Source organism: Salvelinus namaycush, chromosome 13 (genome assembly GCF_016432855.1).
Source record: "Salvelinus namaycush isolate Seneca chromosome 13, SaNama_1.0, whole genome shotgun sequence".
NCBI lineage: Eukaryota > Metazoa > Chordata > Actinopteri > Salmoniformes > Salmonidae > Salvelinus > Salvelinus namaycush.
The window spans coordinates 28958458-28975619 of NC_052319.1; positions in this window are offsets into that span (position 1 = coordinate 28958458).

A 17162-nucleotide genomic window follows, 5' to 3' on the forward strand; every position below is an offset into this window, starting at 1 on the left:
CTTTCGTCGTTGTAATGCTGACAGTGGTCAGATCTTTTTTAGCCCTGAAATGCAAAGTATAATGAGTCATATTGCTGACATACTTTTCTGTTTAGTTGGATCCCCAAAACACACAGGCCTAAGGTTTCATCACGTTAGCATCTTTGGTTGCAACCCCTGCAAGTACCCACTGCTCTCGTCCCTTGCCAATAATTCTCCTTGTTTACATTTTTTTTATTTTCACAGCCCTAACTCTGATGTTGGACACAATGATAAAAACCTCTCACAGCGAATTGTAATGTTAGTTTGGACTGTTGTGGTGTTTCTTTTAGTTCACCTTGACTGATACAGGTGACAGTTAGTGTTTTGTAAAGGACATGTCACATAGCCTACCTACACTGAGGACAACGGTGCTGGTGAAAACCAATCAAGGCATAAGAACAAAATGTTACCTGAAGATGACCTCTGGGCTGTTCCAGTGTAATAGATGTGACATTTGCACACAAAATGAGAAATAAAATGTCTTACATAATTGACACATCAAGCATACATGTTAATATGTATATTTGTAGAATGGGGTATTGTGTGTAGATTGAGGAAAAAACACAATTTAATCAATTTTAGAATAAGGCTGTAACGGAAACTAAATGTGGAAAAAGTCAAGTGGTCTGAATACTTTTACATGCTGACCACACCACTTGCGGAGCGTGCAAAATAAATGTACACATGTTATTCAATCATTGCACCCACACTGCTCGCACACCTTAGCGAGCGTCTGCTAAAATAGAAATGTGTTCTATTTGTGACGCTCAATGCGCTGCAAGTCCGGCTTCTCCCAATACCTCATTGGTTTTTAAGGTCATATACCCACAGGCCAGCTCCTCATTGGTGTTTCGGAGAATATACCCGCGTGGGTGATTGAAAGATGAACTGACGTCCACACTCCAGTCGGTTGTAGTAATCCACCGTAAAGTTAGTTGCCAACTGCCATGTAAAGTCCAAAGAAGTAAAAAAAGAAGCCTGAGGAAGAGAGATGACGAGAAAGGAATTCGGTTTACTGTTTAATCTGTGGATTAATTGGGCTCCCGAGTGGTGCAGCTGTCTAAGGCACTGCCTCTCAGTGCATCACTGCAGTCCCTGGTTCGAATACTGGCTACATCACATCTGGCCGTGATTGGGAGTCCCATAGGGCGGTGCACAATTGGTCCAGCGTCGTCCGGGTTTGGCCGGGGTAAGCCGTCATTGTAAATTTGAATTTGTTCTTAATTGACTTGCCTAGTTAAATTTAAAAATAATAAATTGTCGGAGTAGAGGACATTGTGCATTTCAGGTAAAATAACAACCCAATGTTTATATCCCAGGACAAATAAGCTAGCTAGCTAAATTGCCATAAATGTTTAATGCTTTTCGACTTGTCCCCAAAATAATATAATTGGTTCAGAGTTTTTGATATTTCATCCTGCGTGTCCTGATCGTGTCTGGTGTGGGGGTACAAAATCAACATGCGCGCGTCCGGTTTGGTCAGCATGTTACTGTGTTCGGAGTTTGTTTTAACCAATTTATTGATTAGATTATGATTTGGGCTATAGGTCAGGCCCTATTGTTTCGTGCATGCGATGCATATATGTCACGTAAAGAGAGCAAGGGTTGAGGGAATAGGGAATGTTTTTCGTAAACAAATGAGGGTTTTCGGTAACAGAACTTTTCAGTCAGAAATGGCTGTAATTATGTTGCAGCTTCAGTAACGCGGACAGCATGATAAACACTGATGTTCTGCTGTGGTAGCTGCAGCAGGGAGGAGTGAGTGAGACAACGGGTGCTAGTCACATAGTCACTCGCTGTCATTTATTTTAACACAGTGCAGCAAGTCTGAGCCCGGCTCAATCTAATCAATTGCGGTCGGACCCCCTCTAGTCATTTGTATGTCTTATTTCATCAAACATTATCTAATTATTTTCGTCACTGCGTATAGTTGATTTGATTAAAAAACAGGATGTGTCTATATATAAAACCAGTCAAAAGTTTGTACACCTTATAAAAACTTGACCATTCTATTGGTCAAAAGATTACTCTGTCGACAAAGATTTTCTTTAGTCGGCGACAGCCCTAATATATTTGCCACTGCTCGATTTTAAAAAGAAAAAATATATATATTTATTATTGGTCAGCCGACAAGTCGATTAATTAGGGTCAGTCCTAAAACAAACTTAGCATGACCGGTGAAAGTTTCTTATGGATTAAGACCTTAATTATGTTTATGGATTTAAGACTTTTATTATGCCATGTGATCACATGCAATGCTCCAGTTAGCAGAACAACGTGTGATTGCAGTTCATGTAAGAACGTGAGTAATACCAGAAATGAATCACAATCACACAGAGTAAGATTGACCACTGGCTAGTTTGGTAACATAAACACACTTCAGAAGCAGTAGGAAGGGCATGAACATTTATCATGATCGCGTTGTGCAGTGATGCTAACTAGTCCATGAACACGCTATGAAGTGTTCATAACTGTCCCAAACTAACAAAATTACAATTCACTGTGAGAGGTTTTTATTATTATGTCCAACAAAATCAAAGTTAGGGCTGTGAATGTGAAAAAGTTAGCTTTGCACAGAAAGTTTGCATACAATCGTACTCAAAATGCATCTACAATAACTTTTACTCAAAAACAATATGGATGAGAAACACTGCCTGTCAGAGTTTGATCTTTACTAGATTGCATAATTTCGTACTAACACTCAATGGACTAAAATGTATTTGATATTGTTTCATTAACCTTTCGACTTGGTCAGAAAAACAGGGGGACAGATGTGAGTGCCAAAAAAAGTTGTGTGAGCCATTGCCAAAAGCTATGAAATCTGGTTGACTGAAAATCCTTATTTTGAGACTTTGTATTCTACTTTATATTAAAAAGAACATTCAATTTGGCAAATATAAAGGCCAAATGTAGCCTGTACTTCAAAAGACACACATTCAAAGTAAATATGAAAGTAGGATAACCTTTTCATACGTGAGTTCCGAATATATCTCTAACGGTCGTACCAGCGTGAGTTGTTTAATGCACGTGATGTCAGAATGGACTATCTGTTCCAAAATGTGATTGTTACGCATTTAACACACGCTGCCTGCTAATTATGTATAGGCTATGTTTCAACTTGTTAATTTCAAGTTATTTTCGAACAAGTTGTATTTTCTAACAGTTTGAATTGATGGTTGTTCCGCCTCCTCATTCATTCACATAGAAGTAGCCCATTTCAGTGTTGCGGACAATTTATGTTTGAGGCTTTACTGAGCCGGATAAACTTCACTCTTCGAGGAGAGCCCTTCCCCATTTCTTCCGCACATCAAGTATGCAGACATTTGCTCATTCTTGCATGAACTGGCACATTTTCTGGTTGGTGCTCGCATTGACTCCATTGTTGTTTTCCTTACAAATAATAACTTTGGACTTGTGTGCGTTCCTATCAAAGTAAGTGCCTTATTTTCTGTATATAGTGTTGTTTCTACTGTAGCATGAAGTATGTGTGTATGTATGCACAGTTGAAGCTAAATTCAAATACAGAAATACTCATTATAAAAAATTATGAAAACATATAAGTATTTTACATAGGTTTAAAGATTAACTTCTTGTGAATCCAACCACGGTGTCAGATTTCAAAAAGGCTTTACGGCGAAAGCATACCTTACGATTATTTGAGAACATCGCCCAGCAGACAAATCATTACAAACCGTAACCAGCCAAGTAGAAGAGTTGCACAAGTCAGAAATAGAGAGAAAATTAATCACATACCTTTGATGATCTTCATATGGTTGCACTCAGAAGACATTCATTTACTCAATAAATGTATGTTTTGTTCGTTAAAGTCTCTCTTTATATCCAAAAACCTCTGTTTTGTTCGCGTTTTCTTCAGTAATCCACAGGCTCAAACGCAGTCACAACAGGCAGACAAAAAATCCAAATTGTATCCGTAAAGTTCATAGAAACATGTCAAACGATGTTTATATTCAATCCTCAGGTTGTTTTTAGCCTAAATAATCGATAATATTTCAACCGGACAATAACGTCGTCAATATAAAAGGTAAACAAGAAAGGCACTCTCTCTGTCGTGCACATGAGAAAGCTCTGTGACACTACAGGGTCCACTCATTGACTGCTCTTACTCCTTCATTTTTCAGAATAGAAGCCTGAAACAATTTCTAAAGACTGTTGACATCTAGTGGAAGGCATAGGAACTGTAATTTGAGTCCTAAGTTAATGGATACTGTAATGGCATTGAATAGAAAACTACAAACAAAAACAATCCTACTACATGGATGGATTTTTCTCAGGTTTTCGCCTGCCAAATCAGTTCTGTTATACTCACATACATACACCATTTTAACAGTTTTGCAAACTTTAGAGTGTTTTCTATCCAAATCTACCAATTATATTCATATCCTATCTTCTGGGCTTTTCATCCAAAATTCCGAATGCTGCCCCCTACCCTAGTGAAGTTAAAACTCCTTTTTCAACCACTCCACACATTTCTTGTTAACAAACTATAGTTTTGGCAAGTCGTTAAGGACATCTACATTCTGCATGACACAAGTCATTTTTCCAACAATTGCTTAGACAGAGTGAATTATAAGTGAAATAATCTATCACAATTCCAGTGGGTCAGAAGTTTACATACACTAAGCTGACTGTGCCTTTTTAAACAGCTTGGAGAATTCCAGAAAATGTTGTCATGGCTTTACAAGCTTCTGATAGGCTAATTGACATCATTTGAGTCAATTGGAGGTATACCTGTGGATGTATTTCAAGGCCTACCTTCAAACTCAGTGCCTCTTTGCTTGACATCATGGGAAAATCATAAGAAATCAGCCAAGACCTCAGAAAACAAATGGTAGACCTCCACAAGTCTGGTTCATCCTTGGGGGCAATTTCCAAACGCCTGAAGGTACCACGTACTATTGTTTGTACAGATGAACGCAAGTATAAACCACATGGGACCAAGCAGCCGTCATACCGCTCAGGAAGGAGACGTGTTCTGTCTCCTAGAGATGAACGTGCTTTGGTGCGAAGGGTGCAAATCAATCCCAGAACAACAGCAAAGGACCTTGTGAAGATGCTGGATGAAACGGGTACAAAAGTATCTATATCCACAGTAAAACGAGTCCTATATCGACAACCTGAAAGGCCGCTCAGCAAGGAAGAAGCCACAGCTCCAAAACCGCCATAAAAAAGCCAGACTACGGTTTGCAACTGCACATGGGGACAAAGATCGTACTTTTTGGAGAAATGTCCTCTGGTCTGATGAAACAAGAAATAGAACCGTTATGTTTGGAGGAAAAAGGGGGATGCTTGCAAGCTGAAGAACACCATCCCAACCATAAAGCATGTGGGTGGCAGCATCATGTTGTGGGGGTGCTTTGCTGCAGGAGGGACTGGTGCACTTCACAAAATAGATGGCATCATGAGAAAAGGAAAATTAGGTGGATATATTGAAGCAACATCTCAAGACATCAGTCAGGAAGTTAAAGCTTGGTCGCAAATGGGTCTTCCAAATGGACAATGACCCCAAGCATACTTCCAAAGTTGTGGCAAAATGGCTTAAGGACAACCAAGTCAAGGTATTGGAGTGGCCATCACAAAGCCCTGACCTCAATTCTATAGAAAGGATTGTGGGCAGAACTGAAAAAGTGTGTGTGAGCAAGGAGGCCTACAAACCTGACTCAGTTACACCAGCTCTGTCAGGAGGAATGGGCCAAAATTCACCCAGCTTATTGTGGAAGGCTACCTGAAACGTTTTTCCCAAGTTAAACAATTTAAAAGCAATGCTACCAAATACTAATAAGAGTGTATGTAAACTTCTGACTCACTGGAAATGTGATGAAATAAATAAAATCTGAAATAAATCTTTTTCTCTACTATTATTCTGACATTTCACATTCTTAAAATAAAGTGGTGATCCTGACTGACCTAAGACAGGGCATTTTTTACTAGGATTAAATGTCAGGAATTGTGAAACACTTTAGCCAAATACATTTAAACTAAGTTTATGTAAACTTTCGACTTCAACTGTAATAGTCTGATTTAGCTTTTTAACTAGTTTTGCACACAGATTTCTCAACTGCCTAAAAGACTGCCAGTCTGGGCCGAGTCTGTGAATCCACCTTTGGCCCAGGCAGCATCTCTGTTGTGAATGACTTCAGATCGCTCTGGACTGAACCTTTTTTAAAGGGAGCATGTTTATCTACAATACAATTAAACATTTTAGAAGTGGTTCAGAGCCAACTTTAGGTCAGGTATAGATGCAACACAATCAAAGTGACAAATATAGGTCACAAAAGGCCTGTTCATTGAAATGTTTAAAATTTATCTTTTTGATAAAACGAGGATTGAATCGAGGCATCCGTATATCCCTGGCACATGCAATGGGACAGTGGTCACTAATATCTTAAGCAAATACCCCACTCCCAGCATATTTCTCTGGAGTATTTGTAAATATGTGGTCAATCAAAGTCGATTTCGTAGGGTCCTTTAAGTTTGGACGAGTGGGCTTTAATCAGCTGTGTCAAATTTTAGATTAGTACAAAAATCATTTAGACAATCAGTAGTACAACAGTTTTACAATGCAAGACGATACCAGTAGCTTCCAGCTCTAATTGTAGTCTTAACTTTCCTTGCTAGCTTACAGCTGAATTCACTACCTTGTAGTACTCTGTTTGCGATAATATGCAAACCATAATGCAAAATGTGCTAATTTCAAAGCTGACTGTCACCAAAAACTTTCATTCACTTCGTCTTCCTCACCACCAAAAATCATTCACTGACTGCCTTTGCCTCCCGTCTGGTTTCAACTAGATTCCAAAGCCACATTCAACCTCGAATGACGTCATTAATTTCTTAAAAACCAATCAGTCTAAGCCCTGTCTACTGCTATTGAATAACAGATTCACTACATGGATCAACAGACCCCCCCCCACCAAGGAAGTTTGTTCTGAAGTGTCTGTCCTTTATCTGAGAGATGTAAGAAAGAGCAGGACATCTTGTTTTGTTTTTGGCAACAACAAAAAAGGACATAAAAAGGTTTAAACGTAATGATATTGAACTCAAAAGATGCCCAAAGATTGAACACAACAGTAGCTGAGTTTCTGTCTGGATCAAGTGCCATTCTGTGACTGGCTAATATATATATATTTTTTTGTTTTGTTTTTGTGTTATGGTATTGAGTATTGTGATACTTAACTTGGTATCTGTATCGAAGTTAAAATTCTTGTATCGTTAAAACACTAGTGTGTGTCTTCCTGGAGCTCTAAGATAAATGACTGCTTTAGCAGGACTGAAACATGATCTGGAAGCCAAAACGGCATCAGCAGAGTCAGTCTCACTGTCACCTGCCCTGCCTGTCTTGTCCTGTCCTTACACAACCCCAGCTGTCTGTGTTGACAGCAGTATTGAGTTTATTCAGCTGACGTATGTGGTTAGCTACCTCTTGTGTTTAGATCCCTGGCTTTATACTAATTATTCCCCTCTGGTTTATTGGATACTAAAATACTTGTCATGGTCTGCAAGCATTGATTATAGGCCGCCTCATTAGACTACCATAGCAGTATACACATTGCGATTAGTCATAAATAGCAACGGTGGAAAGCGACACAATGATGGTATGTTTATGGTATTAGTTGGGATCCATTAATTCTGGAATATGTATCTTCATGTAGCGTATGTGTTGCTCTCTCTGTTATTATACTACCAGTGTTGGAACCCAGACAACAAACTTGGACTGTATTATTTCCATTTAGCAGTCATTGTAGGCCTAAATTAACTAAGTACTGTTGCAATACTCCACTGTCTGTGCTCCAGAGGGGTATACTACAAAGCAGGATCAACGAGTAAGCCAGCTAACCTTTAATAAATACCAGAAAAAACGATTGGTTTTCTGAATCATTTAAGAAAGCTTAAGTTAGATATGTGTTTTTGGTTGAGTCAATGAGATCACGCCCTTTTCAAACTTGTCCTTCTAAAATGTTTTTATTTTATTTTAGAATATTTAGACAAGTTGGCTAGCCCAACTCATTGGGGTGGCAGGTAGCCTAGTGGTTAGAGCGTTGGGCCAGTAACCGAAAGGTTGCTGGATCGAATCCCCAAGCCGACAAGGTAAAAATCTGTTGTTCTCCCCCTAAACAAGGCAGTTAACACCCCAGTAGGCTGTCATTGTAAATACGATTTTGTTCTTAATTGACTTGTCTAGTTAAACAAAGGTAAAACTTTTTTTTATTTTTATGTAGGGAGTAATATTTTCCCCCAAATCTACTAAGGTTCAATACCGGGAATAATTCATATTTGTTCAGAGTTCTGGGGAAACTCACTTCCGATTTTTGAAATGTAAAGCTTTTAAAACCAAGGTATGGTCACTTGGGGTTCTCCCAAAAATAAGATAGTCCCTGCGTTACATTGCTGTCTTGTCTGCGGCACTATGTAAAGATTGCACAGCAAGTGAAACTGATATCTAGTCATGTTAGAGTAACTTTGATCGGCCATAACATTGTGAATTGCGTAACAGGCCGTTCATAAATTCAGAGCGTTATGTTCCTCAATTCAGCCTAGGCCTACTGCTGAAATGCTCTATCTCGAAATGGTGTGCTCAGGACGCACAAGACGCACCCCGAGTAGGCTATAGCGTTGTCGAATCATATAAACTTTGTAACGGCAGTCAAACAAAAGTAAAATGACAAGTTGCTAAGCTTTCTAGATAACCTCCAACGAATGACAGAATATCTCATATTTGACTAAATCAAGTTGATTATACAGATAAGATAGCAGATCAGCTCATAAATAACGGGGAGATGAAGATAAATTGTTTAAATATCAAGATATCTTAACAGGGACCAACTATGTTTAAAAAAAAAAAAAAACATTTGTTGATCACACATTCTCTACCGAAGCTCTATGGGCAGCAATACGAGGCAGCGCAGAGAAACGGGGGAAATGTTAGAGGTATTTTGGCATGCATTGGCGAGACGTGCTTTGATAATGCAACCTATGGATAACAGAATAAAGTTAGGAATTTTCATGTGAGACAGGAGTCCGAATTTTGGGTTTCAGTGGGATTGGGACAATAGGAAAATATGGATAAATAATACACTTGATTTAGACTACATTGTTGGATGATCAGTGATTGATGAGCGAACTAATAAATGAGCTACCACTTCCACTTGTCCAGCCAGAGATCAATTAACCAAATATACAGACAGAGATTCAGTGAAACATTATCACATTGATTGATTCAGACAAGTCACAGGTTTTGGTTGGGAGTAGGACAGGCTACTGCGTGAGTGAAGAGCAAAATCCACTTTTATAACATGCTAGCAAAATGTTCTAATCAGCTAATATATGAGCAAACTAGAATAAAGATAATCATTAGCACTCACCTCAATTTAGCTAACATTTCAGCAGCCTAAGTGTTACCAAATATCCAAACGAAGATTCAGTGAAAACAAAGATCTGACATTGATTGATTTATGTAGACGAGTCCCCCACGCTTGTCTAGAAGCAGCGTGATTGGGGCTGTCCCAATCAAAACAGTGCTGAAATGATAATCTAGGTGACCACACGACTATTGTTTTAAATAAGTATAACGGTTGTATATGACTAAGAGTTTCTGTATAAGCAAGAATTTGATACATGCCTTCAATTGCATTAGCCTGCTATTCCAATGTTTTCATAATTCAGTTGATCATAACTAAGGTGAGTTTTCCTCTGTGCTTTTTCTAGGCCCAATGGTTTCCTCATCTCCTCACTTTGTTGCTGCCTGCCTCTGCCACGTTGTTCTCAACACCAGTTGAAATCAATATAGCCTACTGTTTTCTTAATCATTTTATTTTATCGGGTTCAGGCTCATTTCTGTGATGTCGGACCAGGCCTGGGCTTCAGCTTGCCGGGATCGTGTCGAACCGGGAGCACATTTTCAGTTCTGATGAGAACTCTAAACTGTGTTCGGGTCTCGTGTGCAGTCTGGCAGTGTCAATTATGCGTGTGCTTTGATTTTATGGTGAGTTTGTGTCAAGTAAATACGCTAGGCTAATGTGCTATTTTATTCTTTGGCAATCTGCTGCTGCAAGTGTGTATCTATCTCTCTCCTTCTCTGCTTCCATACTACAGAGAACACTTTGCAGCGACTTGTGTGAGTGGCCAATTAGTGAGTGGCCTCTTTGATCCAGGTGCAGATGTGCCTTTTCTTTCTGACTTTATTTCTCTCTGTTTTGATGATATCTGTTGTTATTCAAGCCGTAAAGGGGATCGATTGGTGCATGTGCGCGTGTCTAGGCCTAGTTATTGCTAATAGGTTATAATGGACTGTTTGTAGTCTACCTTTCATCTGAAGCTTTAGAGCTTTAGATAGCATAACACCCTCCTTCACCAATAGATAGGAGTAGGAGGAACCACCTTTATATCAAGCAGATGTGGGATGCCATTTTAGGCTAAAGCTTTTCAACAGGCACAGATCCTCCTTTTAGGCCTTTTACCTCTTTGAAGGGGTATGACATTGTATTGTAACTTCTAATTTGTGCAGCGTTTAATTTAAACTTCAGTCATTGTGAATGAAACGTAGAGGTAAGTCACTCACACTGTCCCTCTTTGTCTAACCATCTCTCACCCCTCTGTCTGTCTAGTCCCGTTTCTCCCTGTATTAGTATTGAATGGTGTTGATAGAGGTCGTCTACTAGTCTGTTAGCTCTCTGAACACTGATGTGCTGAATCATACCTGGAATTCCTGTGACCAATACGCTGTCTGGTCCTGGACCCAGGAATGTACTCGTGCACATAAGAACACACACTTGCAATGGATTACTTTGCACATCACACACCGTCTGCCTCAACCTACCCCACCCCCCTCTCTCTAACGCTCCGTCTCTGAGCATGCTGCTGCCTTGAGTGAAGGCCCATGTGTCTCTGCTGCTCTAGTGAGCAGGCACAATTACATTTCCCTTCCTTGTGTCACCGGCTGAACAGCCCCAGTCTAACCTTGTCTGTCCGGCCCGTGGGAAATGAGGTCACTGGGGGAGACAATAGCTTGGCACAAAATAATTTATCCCCCTCCTTTCTCTCACTCTTTGTCACTTGCTCTCTCACTTCAGTCTCTTAATTCTTGGATTTTAGGTTTAGATTAAAACTTCTTATGGCTGCATCCCGCTACCGGGATCGATATGACAGCAGCCAGTGAAAGTGCAGGGCGCCAAATTCAAACAGAAATCTAATAATTAAAATTCCTCAAACGTGTCATATCATTTTAAAGGTAATCTTGTTGTTAATCCCACCAAAGTGTCCGATTTCAAATATGATTTTCAGCGAAAGCACCACAAACGATTGTTAGGTCACCACCAAACCACAATAAGCACAGCCAATTTTCCAGCGAAAGATAGCAGTCAGAAAAAGCAGAAATAGAGATAAAATTAATCACTAACCTTTGATTATCTTCATCAGGTGACACTCATAGGACTTCATGTTACACAATACATGCATGTTTTGTTTGATAAAGTTCATATTTATATAAAAAAATCTGAGTTTACATTGGCGCGTTACATTCACTAGTTACAAAAACATCAAGTAATTTTGCATAGCCACATCATTTCAACAGAAATACTCATCATAAATGTAGATGATAATACAAGTTATACACATGGAATTATAGATATAACTCTCCTTAATGCAACCGCTGTGTCAGATTTCAAAAAAACTTTACGGAAAAAGCAAATCATGCAATAATCTGAGACGGAGCTCAGAACAATAGCCAAACTAGACGCCATGTTGGGGTCAACAGAAACCAGAAAATACATGATAAATGTTTCCTTACCTTTGATGAACTTCATCAGAATGCAGTCCTAGGAATCCCAGGTCCACAATAAATGCTTGATTTGTTCAATAATGTCCGTCATTTATGTCCAATTAGCTACTTTGGTTAACGCGTTAGCGGTAAACAATTCCAAAGTCACAAAGTGCATCCACTATAACGTGACGAAATGTCCAAAAGTTCCGTAACAGTCAGTAGAAACATGTCAAACGATGTACTGAATCAATCTTTAGAATGTTGTTAACATACATCTTGAATAACGTTCCAACCGGAGAATTACATTGACTTCAGAAGAGCGGTGGAACGGAGGTCCTCATGTGAAAGCATGGTCAGCTCGTGGCAGACCTGACTAATTCCTGTCTCCTTTGGCCCGCCTTCACATTAGTCACCAGACAAAGTTCTATTGACTGTTGACATCTAGTGGAAGCCGTAGGAAGTGAAAACTCATCTATCTCGCTGTAATTTCAATGAGAGCTTGGTTGAAAATCTGCCACCTCAGAAAAAATTCAAACAGGAAGTGGAACTTCTCAGGTTTTTCCCTGCCATATGAGTTGTTATACTCACAGACATAATTCAAACAGTTTTAGAAACTTCAGAGTTTTCTATCTAATACGAATAATAATATGCATATATTAGCAACTGGGACTGAGGAGCAGGCAGTTTACTATGGGCACCTTTCATCCAAGCTACTCAATACTGCCCCTGCAGCCATAAGTTAAAAAGTAAGTTATTCTGAACTCAAACTCCCATATTCTCACTCCTAAATGAGCTTCCTCAAATCTCCACCTTCCTGCGCAGTAGTACGTAGTCTCACATTCTTGAAGGACTGAGACACATGTTTGGGTTTTAACTTCCATTAGATACTGTTGGAGCCTGGTGCAGGTTAAATGACAGCCTTGGGCTCTAAAACAATCTATTTAAATGTATCCATATCATTGGATAGGTCATATGTGGTGTATAATCCTGTCTCTATGGATTTGATGGCTGTTCCCCCTCACTTTGTGAACTAATCCCCTTTTCTTCGGTGACAGAGCTGAATGAGAGCCCATGGGTTTTGTGACTCTGTGGCTAGCATGTTAGCATTAGCATACAGCATGAGCCTTTAGTGTAGCCTTTTATATTACCAATAGAAATAGCCCCTCTGTAGCATGCTCATCCCCTGTGCTACCCTTCAGCACTGAGTAGCCCTTGTTTTAGCACTTAGCTTAGCACTGAGTCATTTTTTAAGCGTCAGTGCCAGAGCTTGCGTGGCTGCCTGGCTCCCTGTGATGTCCTCACCCCCTCACCACACCTCTGGCTGGTCAATGATTCGTCCCTTTCCATTCATTCTATTTCTATCAAATAAAATTTCAAATAAAATGTATTTATATAGCCCTTCGTACATCAGCTGATATCTCAAAGTGCTGTACAGAAACCCAGCCTAAAACCCCAAACAACAAGCAATGCAGGTGTAGAAGCACGGTGGCTAGGAAAAACGCCCTAGAAAGGCCAAAACCTTGGAAGAAACCTAGAGAGGAACCAGGCTATGAGGGGTGGCCAGTCCTCATCTGGCTGTGCCGGGTGGAGATTATAACAGAACATGGCCAAGATATTCAAATGTTCATAAATGACCAGCATGGTCAAATAATAATAATCACAGTAGTTGTCGAGGGTGCAACAGGTCAGAACCTCAGGAGTAAATGTCAGTTGGCTTTTCATAGCCGATCATTGAGAGTATCTCTACCGCTCCTGCTGTCTCTAGAGAATTAAAAACATCAGGTCTGGGACAGGTAGCACGTCCGGTGAACAGGTCAGGGGTCCGTAGCCGCAGGCAGAACAGTTGAAACTGGAGCAGCAGCACGGCCAGGTGGACTGGGGACAGCAAGGAGTCAACCCAAACAGGAAGATCACGTCAGCGACTCAACACACTCAAGTGACGCACCCCTCCTAGGGACGGCATGGAAGAGCACCAGTAAGCCAGTGACTCAGCCCCTGTAATAGGGTTAGAGGCAGAGAATCCCAGTGGAGAGAGGGGAACCGGCCAGGCAGAGACAGCAAGGGCGGTTCGATGCTCCAGAGCCTTTCCGTTCACCTTCACACTCCTGGGCCAGACTACACTCAATCATATGACCTACTGAAGAGATGAGTCTTCAGTAAAGACTTAAAGGTTGAGACCGAGTCTGCGTCTCTCACATGGGTAGTCAGACCATTCCATAAAAATGGAGCTCTATAGGAGAAAGCCCTGCCTCCAGCTGTTTGCTTAGAAATTCTAGGGACAATTAGGAGGCCTACGTCTTGTGACCGTAGCGTACGTGTAGGTATGTATGGCAGGACCAAATCGGAAAGATGGGTAGGAGCAAGCCCATGTAATGCTTTGTAGGTTAGCAGTAAAACCTTGATATCAGCCCTTGCCTTAACAGGAAGCCAGTGTAGGGAGGCTAGCACTGGAGTAATATGATCACATTTTTGAGTTCTAGTCAGGTTTCTAGCAGCCGTATTTAGTACTAACTGAAGTTTATTTAGTGCTTTATCCGGGTAGCCGGAAAGTAGAGCATTGCAGTAGTCTAACCTAGAAGTAACAAAATCATGGATACATTTTTCTGCATCATTTTTGGACAGAATGTTTCAGATTTTTGCAATGTTACGTAGATGGAAAAAAGCTGTACTTGAAACAGTCTTGATATGTTCGTCAAAAGAGAGATCAGGGTCCAGAGTGACGCCGAGGTCCTTCACAGTTTTATTTGAGACAACTGTACAACCATCAAGATTAATTGTCAGATTCAACTGAAGATCTTTGTTTCTTGGGACCTAGAATAAGCATCTCTGTTTTGTCCGAGTTTAAAAGTATAAAGTTTGCAGCCATCCGCTTCCTTATGTCTGAAACACAGGCTTCTAGCGAGGGCAATTTTGGGGCTTCACCGTGTTTCATTGAAATGTACAGCTGTGTGTCATCCGCATAGCAGTGAAAGTTAACATTATGTTTTCGAATGACATCCCCAAGAGGTAAAATATATAGTGAAAACAATAGTGGGCCTAAAACGGAATCTTGAGGAACACCGAAATTTACAGTTGATTTGTCAGAAGGCAAACCATTCACAGAGACAAACTGATATCTTTCCGACAGATAAGATCTAAACCAGGCCAGAACTTGTCCGTGTAGACCAATTTGGGTTTTCAATCTCTCCAAAAGAATGTGGTTATTGATGGTATCAAAAGCAGCCCTAAGGTCTAGGAGCACGAGGACAGATGCAGAGCCTCGGTCTGATGCCATTAAAAGGTAATTTACCACCTTCACAAGTGCAGTCTCAGTGCTATGATGGGGTCTAAAACCAGACTGAATCATTTCGTACACATTGTTTGTCTTCAGGAAGGCAGTGAGTTGCTGCGCAACAGCTTTTTCTAACATTTTAGAGAGGAATGGAAGATTCGATATAGGCCGATTAGTTTTTTTTATATTTCCTGGTTCAAGGTTTAGCTTTTTCAAGAGAGGCTTTATTACTGCCACTTTTAGTGAGTTTGGTTCACATCCGGTGGATAGAGAGACGTTTATTATGTTCAACATAGGAGGGCCAAGCACAGGAAGCAGCTCTTTCAGTAGTTTAGTTGGAATAGGGTCCAGTATGCAGCTTGAAGGTTTAGAGGCCATGATTATTTTCATCATTGTGTCAAGAGATAAAGTACTAAAACACTTAAGTGTCTCTCTTGATCCTAGGTCCTGGCAGAGTTGTGCAGACTCAGGACAACTGAGATTTGGAGGAATACGCAGATTTAAAGATGCGTCTGTAATTTGCTTTCTAATGATCATGATCTTTTCCTCAAAGAAGTTCATGAATGTATTACTGCTGAAGTGAAAGCCATCCTCTCTTGGGGAATGCTGCTTTTTAGTTAGCTTTCTATGCATTTAATCATATCCGATAGGCAAATTCTAGATAGATAATTTTTTTAAACTGGGCCCCGGGGATTGAGGCTTCAGTCAGCCATGTAACCCCTAACTAAACCAGAAGCCTGTTCAGTCAATCAGCTGGGTTAACCAACCTCTGATGTTGATGATGACAGGGCTGTTTTGTCAGTATATGTCTGACAGGTTGTATTTACTGCAGTGTTGCCCCGGGTACATCTTACCTTACCTACTTATCTGGTCTCCTTGCCCAATTTTTCCCCCTCCTATAATTAATGACCATTTGTTTGTTAATTCTTTCACTCAGGTTTTTTTCACCACTGCAACCAGGCGCGTGTGTCTGCGTGGTGTTTGGTGTGGCAGGTGCTTTGAGTTTATCTAAATTTAAGAGGCTGGTGACTGCTTCTGAATAACAGGCAGCCATGACAGTCCTTCTGATCTTTGCACTGCAGGGTGTGTGCTTGGGTGCGTGTGCCAGGTCATAAATTGGGAACTCATCGTTGCTTGTTCCGTAGCAAGTGTTGTCTGACTGTACCGAGGTTATGAGCTTTTCATATTTAAAATGAATAAAATCACAGATTATTTAAGCAGTTTGTTATGATGACAGGTTTTCATGGTATCCAGTCTGTTGTGCCACATCATACACATGCGTAAGCAGACATACACTCACACATTGAGCTCCAGTGTTGGTATCATGCAGTATTGATGAATAGCTTTTCCTGTGGACATGCATACTAACACACACACAGGCTTGCGCTGTAATAGATCACGTGTGAGGCGGGGGTGTTCAGGCATGGCTATTTGATGTTGTCGTCCTGTTGACAGATTAATATATCACGTGCATCATCACTCTGTTCTGTCACAACTGTTTACTGTTGCATCAGAAACACATTTTTTAAACATTTTTATTTAACCGTTTATTTAACTAGGCAAGTCAGTTAAGAACAAATTCTTATTTACAGTGACTGTCTTCACCGGCCAAACCCGGACGATGCTGGACCAATTGTGCGCCGCCCAACAGGGTGAATGTAGGCTATGTCCTGCAATAACCTCAAAACAGTTTGTTTTATTTTAACCTCCTGGTTAGTCTCAAACACACACTGAGGTCATGGGCAGTGAGTCAGACCTAGTTAAAGTCCTAATATTACACAGATCCATTGTCAGAGATCATATTTTCCACCTGGTTTCTACATGGTGGAACGTGTGGAGCGTGTGTGTGTGAGTGTCGGTTTTATCATGTCTCATCAGCTGACAGAACACACCCACAGGCAAAGAGAGCACTGAAGGCACTGGGTTCTTTTCTAAAGCTGCATGGATTGGAGACACTCACAATCACCCACCTAGCTTCACCCACGTGGTCCTGCGGTGATGGAGAGGTGTATGTAGTAGAGGAGCTTTTATCTCTGATGGTTGTGTTCAGAACGAGAGGGAGAGTCGTTTTAAAATGACTTTGTGCTGTTTTGT